Raw genomic sequence first — 21,810 nt, 5'->3', positions numbered from 1 at the left:
ATGCAAGCTGCCACACCCCCCTCCATTCACTTCTATGGGAGGAGGCGTGACGGCTATGTTCTAGCTGTCTCGCCCCCTCCCAAAGACATAAATGGAGGGGGCATGGCGTGACGTCACAAACGCGGAAGCTGCAAGCTTCTGTGTTCCGGACGCCACCACTGCCGGCCCGTAGATCTAACCTCTTTAGAAGTGACTAGACATGAGCGAACTTACAGTAAATTCGATTCGTCACGAACTTCTCGGCTCGGCAGTTGATGACTTATCCTGCATAAATTAGTTCAGCTTTCAGGTGCTCCCGTGGGCTGGAAAAGGTGGATACAGTCCTAGGAGACTCTTTTCTAGGACTGTATCCACCTTTTCCAGCCCACCGGAGCACCGGAAAGCTGAACTAATTTATGCAGGATAAGTCATCAACTGCCGAGCCGAGAAGTTTGTGACAAATCGAATTTACTGTAAGTTCGCTCATCTCTAGAAGTGACTCTTAAAACTGTATGTAGTTTTTACTGCAGATTGCTCCAATTTTGTGGAAGTTTTTATTTATTTTTTTTTTTTATGGGTGCACAGAAAACTGCAGCAGAAACGGCTGCAAAATGCTGAAAAAAATGCAATGTGTGAAATCGTCATAAACCAGCTAAGTTGTGATTATCACAAATCACTTGTGATAGCGGAGGGTGGTTTCTTCCACTCTTGGTCAGGTCTCCGTGGCACATTTATCAGAAGTCGGCCAGAAAAGAGCGCCCTGCACCGCCCTCACTAACCAGGTGGGTGCTGGGGGGCGCTGTCGTCGGTGTGTTATTAAAAAGATTCCTAAAAAGTGATACTAAGGGAAACTATTTCCTCCTTCTAGATTAGGGATCGACCGATATCGGTTTTTTAGTGCCGATACCGATAATCGGTGGAGGTTAGGGCCGATAACTTATACCGGAATATCTGTATAAGCTATCGGCTATTTATCCCCCCTCGACACCGCTGCAGATCATTGATTTAAAGCGGGCGCTTTAAATCAATGCACTGCAGTGGCTTTTGCGGTGCCATAGACCGCCGCCGCCACCACCACCACCCTCTTCTCTCCCCTACCTGTTAGGGGGGTCCGGGCCATCCATCCTCCCTTCCTGTAGTGTCCGGCAGCATTCCGGGTGGAGGGTGAACAGGTCCGGGCTGTCCTTCTTCTCCAGGGGTCATCTTCTCCACTCCGGGCAGGCTCGGCCTAGTACGCTGCATAGACGCCGCTGCGCAGTGACGCCCGTGCGCAGCGATGCACCTGACGTCACGGCATAGCGGCGTCTATGCAGCGTACTAGGCCGGAGCCTGCCCGGAGTGGAGAAGAGGATCCCCGGAGAAGGACAGCCCGGACCGGTTCACCCTCCACCCGGAATGCCGCCGGACACTACAGGATGGATGGCCCGGACCACCCCCATTTTTTTTTTATTGACTCGGAGGGTGGGGGAGGGGCCTGACCGGTATAGCGGTATGGGCAAAAATCCATACCGGTATACCGCCCAGCACTACGTGGGGCGGTCGCGGTGCGGTGTGGGGAGGGGGGGCGGTCGCGGTGCGGGGGGCAGGGCATTATCGGCTTATGGGCAAGGTAATTGCCGATACCGATAATGCCCAAAATCGGGATTATCAGCTGATTATATCGGCCATACCGATAATCGGTCGATCCCTATTCTAGATTGAAAGCAAATTTGTCAAGCACAAGACATAACTCTACACTATTCTCTAACAATAGTCTATGCTGCACTGTAAAAGCAAAAAAATAATTCAGTGTGATTCTTTACCTCTGTTAAGAATGCCCATCAACAGTGTTCTGTGGGCTGGGGGTGGTAGCGTGCGTCTTGCAGTTTTGGTACAAATTTTTGCACTTTTGCCATTCGATCTAAAGCTGCTCTGCTTTTCCAGATGGAGAACATTAAGCCATGTGCTTCACCGGTACGAGTCGTGATGTCAAATACTGCAGTGAAAAACTGTAGCAAAACTCGTAACGTATTAGCATGCATTTTTTTAGGCCACGCCACACACACTACTACCCCATGGACTCCTCAGGGGCAGGTACCTTCACAAAAAATTCACATACAGTGGTCCCTGAAGTTACAATATTAATTGGTTCCGGGACGACCATTGTATGTTGAGTCCATAACTCTATGGAAACCTGGAAATTGGTTCCAAAGCCACAAAAATGTCACCCAAAAATAGGAAAACGTGAGGATTTAAGAAAAATAAAGTAGATAACTAATATTGATAAAGCAAGTCCTTATGTATAAAAGTAAGAAAGATCTACTGGGAGCTGTAAATCACTGTCTGTCAGTGTTTCCCAACCAGGGTGCCTCCAGCTGTTGCAAAACTACAACTCCCAGCATGCTGGGAGTTGTAGTTTTGCAACAGCTGGAGGCACCCTGGTTGGGAAACGCTGGTCTATGTAGAGGACAGGAGTTTCTTCAGGGTCCTGTACAGTACACGCAGTTTCCTAAAAAATTAAAATGGAGCCGCCCCTTACTTGGTGTCCAAAGGAGCAGCTAACTGTGACATAGGTTAAGAGTACAGAACATGTCATACCTCCCTGTACTGTAGGTGGCGCTACCAGACAGGAATTCAGTGCATGCGCTTCAGTACTACAGTGCACGCGCTAATACAGGGTTTTTTCCAGCGAAATGCCCATTGTGATTGGTCGGTTCTTCCGGCCATGGACAGGTATCACAGATCTGGACTGTCCGTAGCATTGTATGTTGAGTCTGGTTTCAAGTTACAATGGTCCAGAAAAGACCATTGTATGTTGAAACTATTGTATGTTGAGGCCATTGTAAGTTGAGGGATCACTGTATTATGGTTGTGCAGTGGTATAAAGTGCTCACAGTTTTAGGCCGGGTTCACAGATTGGACAATTTAGACACAAATATCATTTTATGTGTAGATTTTTAAATCTGCGTGTAAAGTAAAATACAGATTTTCCGACGTGTGAACCCGGCCTTACACCATGCAATAGAATTCCCTGAAAAATTTAGAGCAGATTGAGTTGAAGTGGTCAATGCAACGTATGACCGTGTATCCCAAGGCAATAATTCCACCATCACAGGCATCTAAAGACCTAAACAAGCTGAGCAAATAAATAGCATTCAGTGGGAGCGCTAATTACCATAGCGATGATCCTTCAGAGCTGTAATTACACCGGAGACCCACACACTTCTCCCCATTGTGTTTAAAAGAAATACTGATAGAAGATCCCTGATTTAGTGCCCGAACAAGCGAATTATCCACTTCAGCGCACAATGGTGTCCTGTCGGTGACCATAGACACATTAACATGTTTGGTGCTTGTCTTTTATTGGCAGGTCATGCGGTATAGAGATTGGTAATGGGGGGGGGGGGGGGAATAGGCTGCTCTTCTTCCAAGTCCCAGTATGCAACAGATCTGTGTGGGGTCTATATAGTCATCAAAATCGAAAAACACTAAAAAAAAGGTTTCATGTATGTCCAGTATTAGATTTTCAGGTTTGTGAGGCACGTTAACCCCCCGCCGTAAGGATTTTAGCATCTTCATGGTCCACAAGTTCATTTTGTACAAACTATTGAGTAGGGCTGCAATTATTATGTGTAAATGTAACCAGGGAAGGGTTAATGGAAGTGGGGACTGCATTGTGAAGAGTAAACAGGGGGGAAAAAGATGGGGGAAGGCACCTAAAGGGTTAACGGAGGGTAAGAGCAAAGGGACAGAAACTGAAGGGTTAACAGGGAGAAAAGAGAGGGGACTGCACCTGAAGGGTTAACCTATAGCCCTTTCTGATGGCATTACAGACCTTAGTGATGGCCGTCCTCCTGCACCTGTAAGATCTGTCAGCTTGTGGCCAAACATGGGGGCTCCTGCAATGTCCGGACCGGATGCTTCCTGTCACCGGAGGCAAGATGGCGGCTCCGGCTTCCGAACAGCACTCCAGGCCGCGGTCTCGGTGCTGCAAGTAGGCCTCAGTTTGTTCCAAATGCTGAGAAGCGGAGCACCCCTTTAAGTTCAAAAGTGATTCCTAACTTATCTTAGTTTTCTTCAAATAACCTGCTTTCAATGGGGACTATTATGGACATTTATCAACAGGTTTAGTCAGGTTTTCTTTACTATAATTGTCGCAACTGCGACTACGCGATTTTTCGTGCGACATTTTGACTGGAAAACGAGAAAAGCAAGTTTTCCAAAAATTAACTACGTAGTAATAATTTTAAAATGGACTACGGGTAGTCAGGTAATTATTAACTGCGACAGTCGCAACTGCGCAAAAAAACTGCAACAGGGTTAAAAATTGACTAAATTTACTCCAGCTCAAACATGGAGCAGAAAAAGCTACTACCAAAGTAAAAAAGGAAAAATTGCTTACGTGAAAGAAAATTATCAACAGGCTGAAACCAGTTGATAAAAAATTCACACATAAGCAAACAAAAAAGTAAGGGAAAAAATTACTAAAAAAAAAAAATACATAAGCGAACATTGATAAATGTCCCTCTATGAGAACGATCTCGTGGAGAGTGCAACAAACCTTGAAAGTCGATGATAAATCCTGACGGATGTGGTCATGATTTATCGACTCGCGAGATTTGTTGTACTCTGGGTCAGTTCTCTTCTTTTGCAGATGACAAATATTCATTGATGTCTTAAGGCAATGGAGAGCATTTGAGAACTGTATGAATATATCTTATAAGATGTACCAATCTCTGAGCATCCCGCTCATTCTAGGATCAGTATATGTGTGTATGTATATATATATAATATATATATATGTATATATATATAATATATATATATATATATATATATATATATATATATATATATATATATACACCTGCCTCATAGGATGCACTTAAATGCCCCCTATCTCCCCCACTTAACCTTGATTGATGTACAGGGCTCAGCTTCTGGAACTGAGCCGTGGATCTAGGATTTTATTTTTTTAATTTGCCAACCTGTTCACAAGCTATCTGTTCTGTTGGCTCCCAATATCCTATGGTAAGCCAACACTCAGCTCGGTGGTCACCACCAGTCATTTTTGAGTGCAGTTGAGGACCATGTTCACTGCTTATTTATAGTCCACAGACTCAAATAATCTCCTAGAAAACTGGTCTCCAAACGGTGCACCTCTAAGCAAACTTCAAGACCACTTCAAGCATGTCCAGACACCCAACGTCTGGAGCTTCTGGAGGTCCACAGTTTTGAGACAACTTCCCTCGACTAACTTACTCCTCGGCTGCCAGTGAGGTGTGACCCAGAGCCCTGTGTGGAACTGTTGTGTTTTTTATTTTTATTTTTTATCCCACTCTCGCTGCATTTTTGACAATTACTGTGTGCACCTGCAAGGAAGGTGTTCCGCTCCCGTCACGTATGTCCAATCCCGCTAAAATTACCCCCCCCGTGCCATACACCCTGTTCCAAATTATTATGCAAATTGTATTTAAGTGTCACAAAGATTAAATATTTTGTTTTCTAGTTTAACTCATGGATGGCATTGTGTTTTAGGGCTCTTTTGATCACTGAAAACCATCTCTGACACCTGTGATAGATTGCCAGGTAAGCCCAATTTAAGGAAAAACTACTAGAGGTGGGTGTTCCACATTATTAAGCAGAGCGCCATTTTAAAGCAATATGGGGAAGAAAAAGGATCTCTCTGCTGCAGAAAAGAGTGAAATTGTTCAATGCCTTGGACGAGGTATGAAAACATTAGATATTTCATGAAACCTTAAGCTTGAGCATCGCACTATTAGATTTGTGGCTGATTCAGAGCACAGACAGGTTTGTGCAGATAAAGGCACATTTGAGGAAGATTTCTGCCAGATCCATGCATCAGATCAAGAGAGCAGCTGCTAAAATACCATTACATAGCAGCATTCAGATATTTGAAGCAGCTGGTGCCTCTGGAGTCTCACAGACATCAAGGTGTAAAGTCCTCCAGAGTCTTGCAATTGTGCATAAACCTTCTATTCGGCCAACACGAACCAATGCTCACAAGCAGAAATGGCTGCATTGGGCCGAAAAATACATGAAGACTAATTTTTAAACAGTCCTGTTCACTGATGAGTGCCGTGCAACCCTGGATGGTCCAGATGGATGGAGTAGTGGATGGTTGGTGGACAGCCACTCTGTTCCAACAAGGCTGCAACGTCAGCAAGGCGGTGGTGGAGTAATGTTTTGGGCTGGAATCTTGGGAAGAGAGCTGGTTGTCCCCTTTAGGATCCCCGAAGGTGTAAAGATGACCTCTGCAAAGTATGTGGAGTTTTTGACTGACCACTTTCTTCCCTGGTACAGAAGAAACAACTATGCTTTCCGTAATAAAATCATCTGCATGCGTGACAATGCACCATCTCATGCTGCAAAGAATACCTCTGCATCAATGGCTGCTATGGGGATAAAAGGAGAGAAAGTCTGAGGGTGGGAGTCAGTTTACATCCAAACAGCAGCTCTGGGAGGCTATTCTGACATCTTGCAAACAAATTCAACCAGAAACTGTCCAAAAACTCACAAGTTCAATGGATGCAAGACTTGTAAATCTCCTATCAAATAAGGGGCCCTATGTTAAAATGTAACGTGACCTTGTTAAAATGTTTAAAAAGTTAAAAAGTTGTTAAAAGTTTGATTGCAGCATATTTACTGAAATTAAAAGCTTTTTCAAACACAACAAATGACAATTTTCAGTTCTTTATAATCTATAAAGTGTTTTGAAACTTACTGTGCGTAATAATTTGGAACAGTGCATTGAAAGTTTGTTTAAAAAAGATTGCAGTTATCATTAGGAGGTTTATTCTGTAAAATTTGAATTGTATTCTTAATAGTTGATAATATGAGAATTCTGCTGACTGTTATTTACATCAATTAGGTAAATGAGAAAAATATAATTTGGAACAGGGTGTATAAATCCCCCCCCCCCCCCCCCAAATGCCATTTTAATCCCCTCCCTGTCATTTTAATTGCCGCGGCCCATGCTGCAGATCCTTGAACAGGCTATTGGCACCACGGCCACTTTAAGTCAGTAGCATCATCAAATTTTGCAGAAGCTGGACATGTGGTGCAGGTTTGTGGGACCCACAGGCATAGTGTGTGACCTCCTGTCCACAACATCCTCATGCCTGCCAGTGCCCACATGTTTTTCATTGGGTCCCACGGAATCCCAATCCCAATGCCCCTAAGTGGGATCCAAAGGCTCTGCCCCCTGATTCATGGTGAATACCTAGTTGACAGTATAAGCTTTCATTTGTATATCTAGTGCCATAAGTTACAGTACCGATAACTAGTGAACAGGGGCGTAGAAAAAATGAATCGTAATTCCTGTTGAGGCATTCTGTGGTCACAGGTCCACTTTAAGTTTATGGACCATGTTGTGATGCCATTTTCTTTTGGTAAAAAATAACCATGTAGCTCGCTGTTAATGGGTAGCACCATTACCTTGCACTGGCAGAAGATGTCAGCTTAAAGGGGTACTCCGCTGCTCAGTGTTTGGAAAAATCTGTTCCGAATGCTGGAGCCGGGAGCTTGTGACGACATAGCCCTGCCCCTCGTGACATCACGTCTGCCCCCTCAATGCAAGTTTATGGGAGGGGGCATAGCGGCTGTCACCCCCCCCCTCCCATAGACTTACATTGAGGGGGCAGACGTGATGTCACGAGGGGCAGGGCTATGTCGTCACAAGCTCCCGGCTCCGGCATTCGGAACAGTTTGTTCCAAACACTGAGAAGCGGAGTACCCCTTTTAAGTCTGAGCAGGTCACCATCCACATGTGTTCCTTATGTTCTTACTTGTGTATCCTTCGCTTTCTGCTTTTCTCTAAATACTTTCAATCAGTGAGGATTTCTGCTGCAAGTAAAATAATTTTCTGAATTTTTTTTGGGTGGAAATTGTAGTAAGATATATATTTGCATGTACAGCGTATAAGATAAAAATAACCTAGCAATGGAAAATTGAAGACCCCCAGGCTCTGTTTTTGGGATGTTCCCATTTGTCAGTGCAGCCAGTATAGTCATTTAGAAGCTAATGTGAAGAGCCACGGGCATCTCTTCACAACAAGACCACGTGCCACACTCTGAATTGAACCTGAAGGTCTATTGACCCCAGACATAATTCTGTTTCCCACCCCCAGGGACCGCACATGTTGATGTTGACTGGAACAGAAGTCTCTGTGCAATCTGCATGCTAATTGTGTTCCGTTAACTCTGCGTTCCCTTGAAATGTCTAATTTTTCTGTTCTTCTCCGGGAAATGAGCTGTTGCTATAAATAGGGTGAGGGTGACATTAAATGTAGAAATAATGTAGAAAAAAAATTGTAGGGAAAGTAGATCTATAAAGAGTTGTTCATACCCCTATAGGAAACACGGCCAGGTGTTAAAAAAAAATGTCTAAGCTGTGTACGCACTACATGGTCCTGAGGGACTGCCCTCTGCTCCCACTGACTTACTAGGAAATGTGTTGTGGGGGAATCCTTCTACTTGCCAAGAGCAAGATGAGGTATCAGGATTTCTTCATCTACATGAACGCAGTGCTTCACCTCCTTGTAGTAGGCACTCTTAGGGTATGTTCACACGGTGGACGGTCTGGCCGGAAAATTTCTGGGTGGACATTCTGTAGACAGCGGGTGCCGGCGCTAGGACTGCTCGCGAGTGCGCGGTCTCCATATGGAGCAATGCATTTCCTAACTGCGCATAAATCATTTAAACATGTCAATTCTTTATGCGGAGGCTGGAATCAAAGTTTCCGCTGCTGACATTCCAAAGTGCACGGTGCAGCAACAATGGGACTGTGGGGGAATTTCAGAGCGGAATTTTTCTGCTTGATTCCACTTGGAAATTCTACCGTGTGAACATAGCCTTAGACTGGGTTCACACTAAGAAATCTCTGGATGGAAACATTCTGTCTGGAGATTCCAGTGAGCCCAGGGCCGAGTGAATCAGTTGGTGCTGGGACCGCTCGGACATTGCCATCTCCATAGACGGCAATGTTTTCCGCCTAAAAAAAATGACAGAAAATTATTTTGCTGGCAGAATTTCAGTGGTGGAATATCCGCTGATGAAATCCAGTAATGCGCACTTTGCGGCGGAATCCCATTGACGGCAATGGGATTCTGCTGCACAACGGAATTTCTCAGCAGAATTTCAATACGGAAATCTGTGCGGATAATCTGTAGTGTGAACTCAGCCTTATGCCCGGTGTTTTCAGGTAGAACTAGCACCGTCTGTGTTTTTTGTACCCACTCCTAGTTTTGGCACATAATACTAACCAAATAATGGCCAAAATACTGTGTGTGAACCCAGACTTACTGTCTAATACTTAAAGCATCCTTGCAAATGTATTGACTTGACTTGTCTCTGAGACACCTCAAGAGTTTAGATCTGTCTAGTTCTGAGTGTTTAGACCCCTTCAAATTTAATGAGTAGGAAGAAGTATGAGGTCAAGAGTGGGGGTCCAACCACTAAGACCGCAACCAAACACAAAATAAGGGGATGATTTAGAAAAGGGTCTGTAAACAAACACCATTGCCCTTCAAAGGGCTGATTGGGGGGGGGGGGGATGTTCTGGAGGTCAGGTCCCAATTGATGGCCTGTCCTAAGAGGCTGCCTCTCTTTTTAGGTCCCGCTGAACCCCTTTTAACTTTTTGCGGTTGCAGGGGTGTGGAAATTAAATATCTACTTGTCCAAGTGACTAAAACTGAGCACATTCTACTCGTCCCTCATGAAAATCCACTTGACCTGGTAGACAAAATAATTTCAACCCAAATAGTACGTAAATAAGGTCTTTATTAGTTTTTCCTCCTCGTCCTATAATAGCCATAGCTCTTATTTTTCCCATCTACAGACTCATGAGGCTTGTTGTTTTTTTGCCTGACCAATTATACTTTGTAATGACACACCTTCATTTTCCATAACTTATGCTCAGAAACAAAACAAAAAAAATTATTTGTGAGGTGAAATAAAAAAAATGCAAATTTGGGGGAATGTGCCTCGAGTTGATAGGAAGCGTGGACTCCCCCAGTAGGCAGACAAAGCCAGATGCACATGTCCCCCATTAGGTAGAGTTCACCTATATGAAGACAGGCCCCCAGATAGATATGACCCCCATCAGGTAGGGTTCCCAAGTAGGTATTGAGGCCCCAGATAGATATGATCCCATCACTGATGGGGGTCATATCTATCTGGGGGCCTGTCTACCTACTGGGGAGCCCTACCTGATGACAGGCCCCCAGATCGATATTACCGCCGGCAGGTAGGGCTCCTATTTAAACAATTATGCCCCCTAAGATAGGTTAGCCCCTGGTGATAAGCAGGTCCTCCCTTATTGAGTCATTAGGCAAGTTAAGGTATTTCACTGCTATTGTACTTGCATCTCCCTGCTGCAGCCGATGGCGAGCCATCCTTGCAGGGAGGCGTGAGATAGGTGACGTCATCACGCGTGCCGCGCAGGACGTCAACGTCCCGGCGTCCTGCGCTGCGGATGTGATGACATCACCAATCGCGTGCATCCCTCCAGGAAGGTTAGCCATCGGCTACAGCAGGGAGATGGAAGTACAGTAGCAGTGTGTGCCGACGTGTGTTAAGTCTTCCGGCATTTAGCGCTGCTTGCCCAAAGCAGGGCTAAATGCCTGAAGAAATCGCCTCCCTGGCGCCCGGAAATGCATGTCCTGGGCATCGGGCGATACAAATTCCATATCCCTGGGTTGTTTTAGTTATCCATATTTCTGATAATTGCATTTATCCAAGACTGTCATAACTGTGAGAAATTTGTTGCTGACAACTAATGGTACCCATACATGTTAGACTAAACTTTTTTATTAAAAAAATTATAGATTTTAGCCAATAATATTTGTTGAGTAAAATTTAAAGAGTACCTGTCATGATCTTGTTAAATTTTATAATCCTTCCAGTTCACTGCCCCATCATAAACCACTCCCTGCCTTAATTTTTTATAATTTTTTTAGTTGTCTACCTTGATATTGCTCAGTATTTTCTGCTCAGTCAGATTCACAGACTGGGAAGGGTCGTTCCCCAGCAGTCATGACATCATCTGAAGCCATACAGGGGAGAACTTCCTCCCTCACTTTGCTACACACAGCCCAGAGCAGTTCAGTGTGAGATGAGCTCTGACTGGCTAAGGCTGCACACACCCCTTGGCACTCCAAACTGTATTTCCTGATTTTATACTTCTGCCAGACCAGCAGGAGTGCAAAGTCTGTGCAAGAGATGGGGGGGAGTAAAATATACAAAACTTATTTTTTTTTTTTTTTTAAACAAAGTAGAAGATTTTTTTATTAACCTAAGGAGCGCAATAGCAAAAATTAGTTTTTATGACCGTGCCCATTTAACAATGAAGAATCATTTTAGGCAACAGCATTTTCCATGAAAGCACAGCAGTCATGCCCCTCCCATAGACTTGCAATGAGGGGGTGGGGGCTATGACTTCCCAAGCTCCCGGCACTGGCTCCAGCATTCTGAACAGTTTGTTCCAAATGCTGAGCAGCGGAGTACCCCTTTAAGCCCCACCAACAGTCCAGGATTTGATTTTTCTATTTTTCCTGTTCTATTCCAGTGAAGAACTGAAAGTCTGGAATGTTGGTGGCCTTGAGGACTGAGTTGGGGACCACTGGTCTAATCTGTATAGCTACCTTCACTTCTTTTTAGTTTTTTTTGTTTTGTGTTGCTTTCTGTGACAATCATTATTCCTGGCTCCTGAGATAGTCCAATTGGCTATTGATCTGTATAGTAATTTTCCCACCTCTGGCGTGAAGACATAAGTGTGTTCAGTCTGAGTGTCTTTAACCTATGGAATTCTTTTTTTCTAGTTTTTGTTTTCCCCATCATAATGCATTAGATCTTAGATTTTCTTTTTCTACTGTATAAAAATATTTAACAGATGGGGATGAGGCGGGGGTCAGTCTCTCATGAGTTGTTTGTCTGCTCTGTCTAACAAGAAGACTCACCCTGAAGTGGAATTCTGAATTGTGTTCCATCCAACACCATCTGTTCGCCTGGATTTTATATTGTGCCCCAATAGCGGTGTGTAGGTGTACGCTAGAGTGAAGGACACAGCGGATGGGAGTCATCCGAATGATGGAATGACAATTGCCGTTGAAAAAAAAAATTAAAAAATTAAAAAAGGAGATTACGATATAATTTTCTGATTTGAGTCACGGCATGTATTGTAGTCCAGAGATGCTTTTATAGCTCTTCAAGCTTTAGAGCAGAAATCTCCCAGCATTCTTTGCAGAACCCTTTCAGCTGTAGAGTATAATGGGCTGTATCTCGGAATCAGTAAAAACGAAATAATACAAAGTGACTCTACTTTTATCATACTTTTATGTAATCGTGATAAATATTAAAATCTCAAATATTAACAGTTAGGGATATAGAAACTATTTGTTAAATTACAGCATTTGTTATACTCTTTCCTATATTTACACTTTTTTTTTTTTTTTTTACATTTTACTTGCTATACATCAATCCTCTCTTTTTTACTTCCATGCTATTCCCTTCTTTTCTCTTTCCTTCCTTTTTCTTCCTTCCATCCTCCCTTGCTTCTTTCCTTCCCTTACACTTCCAAATCCAGGTTTGCAGAGGGGAATCCTCCCTACTGCACTTATAAGTATTTATTCATCCTTCCTCTTCCTACCTGTACTGCACTCCTTTTATCCCGTTTACTTTTTTCCACCTTCACTTTCCTCTCTTCCATCCTCGTCTCTTTCTACCCCCCTTTTTGCAGAGAAGTTCCACTTCCTTGCAGCAGTCCTTAGGAGTCAAACACTGCGTCAGAGCTGGGCGATATGACCAAAAATGTGTATCACGGTATTTTTGTAAGTTATGGCGGTTCCACGGTATTTAACGGTATTCCCTCCCCAGTTTATCAGCCCAGCACTGCGCTGTCCCCCACATTGGGGAACTTATCATGTTACCCGCAAGCGCTGCTCTCCTCGTCCTCCTGTGAGTTGCGGGCGTCCGGCGCTTGAAATCTGTACTGTACTAAATATTCCTGTGCCCGGGCTGCAAAAATAAACAAATTAAACTTTAACTCTCCTTCGTACGTTCCCCCGGTAACGGCCTCGCGCTGGGGATGGGAACATCACAGAGCCGTCAGCCTATCACCAGCCGCAGCGAAGTCCCGCCTCGGTCGGTGATAGGCTGAGCGCACTGTCATGTAAGGAGCCGGCTGGCTTCTTACATGACAGTGCGCTCAGCCTATTACCAGCCGAGGCGGGACATCGCGGCTGACGGCTATGGAACGTAGAAAGCTGAGTTAATTTTGTTTATTTTTGCAGCCCGGAATATGTAGTACAGCACAGATTTCCAGCGCCGGCAACCCACAACTCACAGTAGGACGAGGTGACCTATGTTTAGTTCCCCGATGTGGGGGACAGCGCAGTGCTGGGCTGATAATTCATTGGGGGCGGGGGGGAAGGAGGAGCAGAACAGCACCCACAGGTCACATATGATTGGTTCCCTGATGTGGGGACAGCGCGCTGCGGCTGAAAATGTATTCATTTGGGGGGGGGGGGGTTTCAAACGGTATTGTGGTATGGGAAAAATTCAGATCACGCAAGGAAAAAAATATGGGTATTCGGTATGAACCAGTATACCGCCCAGCACTACACTGCACTAATAATGGTCGTCATTAATAGAACAGGCTGTTGCAGCTAGAATTCCCTAAATAACTGCAGTAGTGGGGGCTGCTCCATGTGTGACACTAGATGACCCTTCACAATTCCCCGCTTGACGATAAGGAATTTATGCCATTGTGATAATGTGTTTTTTTGGATAGGAAGTGGCAATGGGATTTGAGTAATGTTCTATTGAATGATTTGGTCACTTGAAAAAAATTCTATTAAATGGGCACTGTCAGAATCATAAACCTTTTTATATAACCATGTGAACACAACCTGAACACATACCTTTTTATACCTTAACCTTTCTAATATAATTCATAATAATTTTTTTTTTTAATAGAAATTATAGCATATACAGGCTAGTATAGTGATGCACAGGCTGGGACAAAGTCCAGTTAGTGAGGGCGGGACTAGCGCTCATCTGTGCTCACTCCTGTCCTGTGTATCAGAATGCAACATGAAAACAAAAAGGAAGGGGGTTACAGAGCAACCTGCAGTGATTGGATAAGGAGATCCAGCACAGCAGACTCAGGAAGGAAGTGATTGCATGGTGAGTGAGGGCGGGCCCAGTGCTTGTCTGGGATACACCTCTTCCTGCGCAGTGGATGGCAGAATGAGTGAGCAGCAGAACAGAGGGAATTGTGAGCTAAGTATAGTGAGTGACATATAGAAGCATTTTTTTTTTTCTGTGACATGACAGGTACACTTTAAAGGGGTACTCCCGAGGAAAACTTTTTTTTTTTTTTTTTAAATAAACTGGTGCCAGAAAGTTAAACCGATTTGTAAATTACTTCTATTTAAAAATTGTAATCTTTCCAGTACCTTTTAGGGTCTGTATACTATAGAGGAAATGGTTTTTTTTTTGGAACACAGAGCTCTCTGCTGACATCATGACCACAGTGCTCTCTGCTGACATCTTTATTCATTTTAGGAACTGTCCAGAGCAGCATATGTTTTCTTTGGGGATTTTCTCCTACTCTGGACAGTTCTTAAAATGGACAGAGATGTCAGCAGAGAGCACTGTGCTCGTGATGTCAGCAGAGAGCGGTGTGTTCCAAAAAGAAAACCATTTCCTCTGTAGTATTCAGCAGCAGTATGTCTGCTTGTCGCAGCGTATTGCCACTATGAGCAGGCACATGTACAGACAGCATAGAGTGGGCCTTCATCAGTGCATCCGCAGCATAAAATACGTTGTAAATCCGCTCATGTGAACGTACCCTTAAACTCTGTTGTAGGCCTGTTATTCTGATTTTAGAGCTCCAAATGTTTACATTCTCCTGGCTGCCCACCCACCACTAGAGGGAGCCTTGTAGCTTCCTGCATACTGTTCATACATTGAACTCTATGAAAACACTGTATGCACCAAGCCCCCTTGTGACAGCTAAAAGCATCTTCATTTTTAACATTGTTTTTTCCTGCTATAAGGATGCAATAAAAATATAAATAATAATACATCATAAAATTATTTTGTAAGTTGCTAGGACATTAGAAACCTGAGGGACAACCCCTGCCTGCCCCTGTACTTGTCGTCCAGGATCTGTTATTTGCGCAGTACTTGTGTGCAATCTTGATTTTTTATTTTATTCTAAAGGGGGGAAAAAACTCCCTCAGTGTTAGGAAAGTAGATTCTCTTTGTATCAGGGCTGTGGAGTCAGTCGGACGAAACTTTGGGTACCTGGAGTCGGCAAACAATGCACCGACTCCAACTCCTACTAAATTTAGTTTGGAATAAAAAAAAAGCAAGTTTAAATGTCCCAATTCACAAAAAGTTATAATTAATGACTTCTCTACTGTAAGAATAAAGACCAATGCATGCAGTGCCTCACGTAACCGCAAAACGAACACGTTAGTGACCGTGAAGAAGCTTTTCATGTGCTTCACTATATGGCACACAACGCACAATTAGGAGCGGCAATACTTATACTTTCCATAGTGTTGTGTTCTGCTGTTACAGGGAACCCATGGGTAACCTAGCCTCTCACTGATAAGGGATTAAGTAAATGTTTTTTGCAGGACTAGAGACACTTGTATAAGTGAAGGGAATGGAGGGTCAATAGTTAAAGACTGAAGCTGTAAACCATTGGAAAAAGGCTATAAAAACTTGTAAACTCGATTGTTAGCTTAAAGGGGTACTCCGCCCCTAGACATCTTATCCCCTATCCAAAGGATAGGGGATAAGATGTCAGATCACCGGGGTCCCGCTGCTGGGGACCCCCGGGATCGCCGCTGCGGCACCGCGCTATCATTACTGCACAGAGTGAGTTCGCTCTGTGCATAATGACGAGCGATACAAGGGCCGGAGCATAGTTACGTCATGGCTCCGCCCCTCGTGAAGTCACAATCCGCCCCCTCAATAAAAGTCTATGGGAGGGGGTGTGGTGATCCTTTGGATAGGGGATAAGATGTCTAGGGGCGGAGTACCCCTTTAAGCTAACAATCGAGTTTACAAGTTTTTGTAGCCTTTTTCCAATGGATAGGGGATAAGATGTCTAGGGGTGGAGTACCCCTTTAAACTTTAAACATGACTATGGGATTCTAGTAGGGAAATCATGTTTTATAATAAATGCCCCGTTCCTGGATCCTCCCACTGCCCTATCTTCAGCAGCAGATCAGCACACAAACTGTTCAATACAGTAGTCCTGTGGTAATGACATGTATGTTAATACAGAGGAGTCGGAAGTACAAGAAACGTCTGAGTCGGAACATTTATCTACCGACTCCACAGTCCTGGTTTGTATACTATAATGTGCTTTTTGCAATGGAAATGATCATTTGGGGATTATTTATTTTTTTGTCTGTTTTATTTTTCCTGTTTGTCGGTGGATTTTCTTTTAATTTAGAGTTTTGTATCACAAAGTGATTGTCCCCAGGAGAGGCGGCTTCGGCATTTGTGTTCCTTCTGGCGTGATGCCTTCTGTTCTCCCTGGCACGCTTAGTGAAACATAACAGTATAATCACTGTCTTGGCACCTTTGTCTAATGGGCATGTGAGGTAGTGCCACAGTGTCTTGGCACATTCTTTCTGATTTGCCCTAAATACTTTCTATGAACTGATGGGCAAGATGACTTTCAGCTGACCCTTTCCTGCCACATTTTTCCCGATCTCTTATGAATCCCTTCTTCTGAAATCTAATTTTTTTTTTTTTTTTAGGATTACTTAGTCATGCCAGGGTTCCCCCACCAGCGTCTTTCCAGCTGTTTTAAAACTAAAACTCCCAGCGTGGCAGGGTTCTGATTGGCTGCTTTATTTAAAGGGGTACTCTGCTGAAAACATCTTATCCCCTATCCAAAGGATAGATGATAAGAGGTTAGACCGCGGTGGTACTGCCGCTGGGGACTCCAGGGATCTCTGCTGCGGCACCCCGGTCATCCGATGCATGGATCGAACTATGCCGGCCACCAAGCCCCCTCCCATAGACTTGCATTGAGGGGGCATGACGTCACGTCGACTGCACCCAGCCCAGCGTTCTGAACAAAATGTTCCGAAAGCTAGGGCAGTGGAGTTCCCCTTTAAGGCCTAAGTAAGGTGGGGTCCTGTCTGTCTGAGCCTGTAGTGGAAAGCAATGCTGCATTAGAAATTCGAGAGGCGGCCTGTCACATAATAGGAGCGGTGGGAGCGTCATGAATGTCGTCATCAAACCAGCATTTCAATGACAAATATTTCATAAACCATTCATCATCCATAGAGAGAAGTAATTCTCATCCTGATGTTTAAATGACAAAGGTGTAAAATACAGAAAGAAAATATACATTTTTATCTTTTCAATGTAAGAGTAAAATAGAACGGTGGAGGTGTAGGCGGGGGGTACATTAGAGTGCGACAACTAAAGGAAATGGAAGCCGATACTAGTGATCAGTCTTCGTTCCTTTTCCTCGCTCAGTACATGTATGCTGTCATATGGGTGTCCATATATCAGTGTAACGCTGGGTCCACATCGTGTAGAAACATATATAGCGATTTTATCTGTTTTCAGGTTTGAAAACTTGCAGAGAGTTCAATTTAGCCAGCGTTATGTCTGCTTCAGGTTGTGTTCACATGGTTATACGGAAAAACGACCTCCAAAGCAGTGTGCATATCGGCATATATGTTTTTTCACATGGTCTTTGAATTCTTTACTTTACACCAGTTACACCAATTTTTGGTAGACGGGCAACAAATTTGCGGCTTTCCTCGTCGGTCATCAAAAAAAACCAAAAACCAAAAAAAAGAAACCAAAAACTGACATAATCTCCAAGTGGACATGGTTTAAGCTACATTTATCAAAAGTATTTTCTCACAATTGAGACTACATAAGACAAGTAGGGTGTGTGTGTGTATATGAATGTGGGGTGCTCTAGATCTCGAGAACTGGGGGCCCAAGTCTCCTATTAGAATGGTGCAGCGGCCATTTATAGGATTACAGTGCTATCCTGTAGACATTGAACGGAGCAGTGGTGCCCACACTGTGTATAGGACTTCCGAGAAGGTCAAACATGAAGTACAGTGCTTGGATATCTTTGGAAGTCCTATAGATGGCCCCTGTAGACAATATATGGAGCGGCAGTGTGCACACAGAGCACAACGATCGTCTTACGTCGGCAGTACAGTGAATGACGTGGCAGTACGTACTCATTGAGGGAGGTTTATCAAAACCTGTGCAGAGGAAGAGTGGTGCAGTTGCCCATAGCAACCAATCAGATTGCTTCTTTCATTTTCCACAGGCCTCTAAAGAGGCCTGTGGAAAATGAAAGAAGCAATCTGATTGGTTGCTATGGGCAACTGCACCACTCTTCCTCTGCACAGGTTTTGATAAATCTCCCCCATTGTAACTGCCGGCCCATTCCAATGGAAGACTCGGGAGTCCGTTTAGAGATTGTCCAGGTCCCTTTGGTGCCTTTTGATCATGCACCTATTCCCCATCCCCTGCAGAGGGTTTGGAACTTTGTAATATAAAGTCTAGATGTGGAACATATTAATGTTGTTTTCTATTCAAATTCATTTATTTAAAACCCTGTAAACGACTATTACCTTAAAGGGGTACTCAACCCCTAGACATCTTATCCCCCATCGTGATCTCCCTGCAGCACCCGGCGTTTGCTTAGAGAGTTGGGTGCAGTGCTGGAGGCTCGTGACGTCATATCTGCGCACCGCTCGTGACGTCACTGCCACGCCCCCTCAATGCAAGTCTATGGGAGGGGGCATGAAGGCTGTCACGCCCCCTCCTCTAGACTTGCATTGAGAGGGCATGGCCATGACGTCAAGAGCGGAGCGGAGCCGTGATGTCACGAGCCTCCGCCCCGCATCGCCAGTCCTCAATTTGCTCCCTGCATCGGATGTCTGGGGTGCCGCAGCCAAGATCACGGGAGTCCCCAGCGGTGGATAGGGGCGGAGTACCCCTTTAAGCCCACGTGTTCTGGGGGCACTTGTCTAGAGCAGCTGTTACATGGTGGGTTACAGGCCTCAGGATCGGGGACCTAAGACGTTTACAGGACTTTTCTTCTACAAAGTCTAATCCTTCATAAAAATCCCGTCATTGACGCTCTAGTATATTGATATCCTCTGGTGAAGTGCGGACAGAGCAGCCGGAGACGTAGTTTATTGATTTTACTCCGTGTTAATCCTGTTCCTGGCTCACGGATGGAGACGTCAGGACCTCGTGGCTTTCATCTCCTGACTAATTTTCCGGTTGTTTTGCAGTGTGAGGAGACATGAAAAGAATTTCACAGTATATGACGTAATTCCGTGTTAGAGGTTTTTTTCTTATGTATCGGTGACTGAGGATTTAGGGAATATAATTGATTAGGGGATGTATTACTATATCTATGATGCCAATGAGTACACAGGCTTTGGCCATGGTTCAATCCTGGCACTGCCACTGTGGTGGTATTCGTGTCAGAAGTCTTCTGGATTACAAATGAGGACTTAATGTTGCTTTGGACCTTAATAAACAGTCGGTGTGTACGGATAATGGGAGATAATTGACAGGCCCCCCTTCAAACTCCCAGATTTAAATAAACAGAATAGCCCATGGCGCTAACTTTCATTATATTTAATAGGAGTTACCCAAATTGCGTACCACCCCTCCTTTTTGGCTGCTTACCCCTCTCCCTACCCCCTCCAGCCGCTGCAAACAGGCCAGAGGAGCCAGAAAAACAATTTTCCGAGGTGGGACAACAAGGCTGTGTTCACACCTTTTAAGGTTTTTAATTGTAATTATTGAATGTGAAAGCAGTATGGTACACCATATGGGTATATTCACATGTACCATATTTGCTGCAGAATTGATTCTGGTAAATCAATATAAATAGTTGAACACAACCTTAAATCTGTAGTAGCAGATCTGCAGTCGATATATTACGTTTCGATGTTTCCTAGTTGTTTTCCTGGGAATGAGCCTGACTATTTTTTTATTTTATTTATTTTTTTTGCAATGTGGTTTTCTCTATTAAATAGTCTAAAGACCTGTTCACATGGCAGCATTTCTGTGTGGGCGTTTGTGGAAATTCCACAAAAATGAGACCAGTCTTATATTTTGCAGAATCTCATTGAAGTCTGGAATTGAATTTCGGCGGAATTCTGTGTTTAAGCTTTGCTGAATGGAAATTCTGCTGTTTGAACATAACTTGTGTACCTGTCACGAACAAAATATTTTTAAATAATGGAGACAATACCATTATATGTATATTTGTAATATACTTTGGTTAAATGTGTATATTTTTGTCCCTGCAGCCATTTCAAGTGTGTCTCTGTGAGGAGACCAAATACAGGAAGTGAGGGTGGACAAGCGGGGCTCTGGGCACTGGGGACAAGCGGGGCTCTGGGCACTGGGGACAAGCGGGGCTCTGGGCACTGGGGACAAGCGGGGCTCTGGGCACTGGGGACAAGCGGGGCTCTGGGCACTGGGGACAAGCGGGGCTCTGGGGACAAGCGGGGCTCTGGGGACAAGCGGGGCTCTGGGGACAAGCGGGGCTCTGGGGACAAGCGGGGCTCTGGGGACAAGCGGGGCTCTGTGCACTGGGGACAAGCGGGGCTCTGTGCACTGGGGACAAGCGGGGCTCTGTGCACTGGGGGACAAGCGGGGCTCTGTGCACTGGGGACAAGCGGGGCTCTGTGCATGCTCCTGGCTCACACATCGGGATGATTGACAAGCCAGGAGCCTGCACAGATCCCTGCTTGTCCTGTCCTCACTTTCTTTATTTTGACCCCTCATAGAGACACACAGACAATAGCTGCAGGGACACCATTTTTTCACCCAAAAATATACAAATTTTTAACCACTGTATATTACAAATATACACATAATAGTATTGTGTACATTATTTATTTAAAAAGTTTTTGCTAATGACAGTTACACTTTAAAACTTTATTCACATGGCGATATTTCCGAGCACAATTCCACTGAAATATTATACTTGGAAATTCCGATGCAGCAGAGTTCCATTGATTTCAATGGGATTCTGCTGCACAACGCACACGGCAGAATTTCCGCGGTGGAAACATCTGCGAAAATCCCGATTTCAGCATTCGCATGTTCATTGTTTTGGGTGTTCTGCTCCAAAATTCATTGCCGTCTATGGAGATGGCACCGTCTATGGTCCTACCACCAGAACATGCAAGTTATGCAATTTTTCCGTTGTGTGAACATTGTCTAAGGGACTTGTAGTTCTACTTAGAAGGAAGCAGATCTGTGGAGTTTCATAATGTTACCAAGAGTGAAGGCCAAGCAGACCGGGCGGTGATGAAGCTTTCATTGTGTAATAAGATAAAGGCAATAAAAATGTTTGTGCCGCATAAAAGTCAAATCTGCATCTGGCGAATCGGTCATAGCCGGAGAATGGCGGATTGTTCCACCAATTCATTTAAGGCAAAATTCAATTAGGAACCACCTGCGAAATCCGCTCCATACAAGTTCCCTTTTTGTTTCTTCAAAATTCACATGAGAACTCAGTTTCCCAACCCGGGTTGGTTGCAGCTTGTTTACTCATATACATTATAATCTCTACCCACTATCCTCTAATCTTGTCCGGGCATGCTGGGAGTTGTAGTTTTGCAACAGCTGGAGGCACCTTGGTTTGGAAACACTGTCTTATATAGACAGGGCTTTGTCTTTCCAAATCCATTCATTTGAATTCACCACAGGTGACTCCAATGAAAGTGGCAGTCCAAGCATGCTGGGAGTTGTAGTTTTGCAACAGCTGCAGGCACCCTGTTTGGGGAAA

The 21,810-nt window shown here is 44.4% G+C and overlaps 1 protein-coding gene across 1 annotated transcript in view; it reads left to right on the top strand.

The window, feature by feature from the left end:
• TIAM1 (TIAM Rac1 associated GEF 1) overlaps window positions 1-21,810 on the top strand; it is a gene marked incomplete in the record, with an annotated part of 322,739 nt that overhangs the window by 18,801 nt on the left and 282,128 nt on the right. Inside the window, 1 exon segment of the mRNA XM_056559538.1 lies at window positions 5,497-5,547.

Source organism: Hyla sarda, chromosome 2 (genome assembly GCF_029499605.1).
Source record: "Hyla sarda isolate aHylSar1 chromosome 2, aHylSar1.hap1, whole genome shotgun sequence".
Lineage (NCBI taxonomy): Eukaryota > Metazoa > Chordata > Amphibia > Anura > Hylidae > Hyla > Hyla sarda.
The sequence above is the reverse complement of the archived record's forward strand: the minus strand, read 5'-3'. Positions and strand labels throughout refer to the sequence as shown.